This window comes from Schistocerca gregaria, chromosome 4 (assembly GCF_023897955.1).
Source record: "Schistocerca gregaria isolate iqSchGreg1 chromosome 4, iqSchGreg1.2, whole genome shotgun sequence".
Taxonomy (NCBI): Eukaryota; Metazoa; Arthropoda; class Insecta; order Orthoptera; family Acrididae; genus Schistocerca; species Schistocerca gregaria.
The window spans coordinates 440,848,033-440,848,972 of NC_064923.1; the positions used below are offsets into that span (position 1 = coordinate 440,848,033).

Below are 940 nucleotides of genomic sequence, written 5' to 3' on the forward strand. Positions count from 1 at the left end.
GAAACTTCCTGGCAGATTAAAACTGTGTGCCCGACCGAGACTCGAACTCGGGACCTTTGCCTTTCGCGGGCAAGTGCCCTACCAACTGAGTTACCGAAGCACGACTCACGTCCGGTACTCACAGCTTTACTTCTGCCAGTATCCGTCTCCTAACTTCCAAACTTTACAGAAGCTCTTCTGCGAACCTTGCAGAACTAGCACTCCTGAAAGAAAGAATACTGCGGAGACATGGCTTAGCCACAGCCTGGGGGATGTTTCCAGAATGAGATTTTCACTCTTTAGCGGAGTGTGCGCTGATATGAAACTTCCTGGCAGATTAAAACTGTGTGCCCGACCGAGACTCGAACTCGGGACCTTTGCCTTTCGCGGGCAAGTGCTCTACCAACTGAGCTACCGAAGCACGACTCACGTCCGGTACTCACAGCTGTATTTCTGCCAGTATCCGTCTCCTACCTGCTGTGAGTACCGGACGTGAGTCGTGCTTCGGTAGCTCAGTTGGTAGAGCACTTGCCCGCGAAAGGCAAAGGTCCCGAGTTCGAGTCTCGGTCGGGCACACAATTTTAATCTGCCAGGAAGTTTCATATCAGTTGCTTTCATTAGTTGCTCATCTGTGTAATTTGACTTAAAATGTCTGTGAATCCCTGCATTTTCAACAACACAATGGTAATCACTATATATACAGGGTGTTTCACAGTTCCCATTACAGGCTTCTAGGAACCCATGTCCGCAAATACACATTTTGGACGTGAAATAAGGTTGAAGATCGGGTCACTTTCAAATCCTTTACCTCACGGGACGCACAGAGCAGAGACTGTTGCTCTGACCTGTGTGCTCTAGAGAAGCACATGATATCGTCAATGTTGCGAGTATTCGTCGTAAGGTTCTCCTCTACTTGATGAAGGATATCCTCTTCAAAGTCGACAGTGTGGCGCGTCCGTGG

The 940-nt window shown here is 48.9% G+C and overlaps 2 non-coding genes across 2 annotated transcripts; one reads left to right on the forward strand and one right to left on the reverse strand.

The window, feature by feature from the left end:
• Positions 1-326: 326 nt before the first annotated feature.
• On the reverse strand, positions 327-401 carry Trnas-cga (transfer RNA serine (anticodon CGA)). Its single transcript has one exon. It is a non-coding gene; the product is annotated as a tRNA-Ser (tRNA).
• Positions 402-479: 78 nt separating this feature from the next.
• On the forward strand, positions 480-554 carry Trnas-cga (transfer RNA serine (anticodon CGA)). Its single transcript has one exon. It is a non-coding gene; the product is annotated as a tRNA-Ser (tRNA).
• Positions 555-940: the final 386 nt, after the last annotated feature.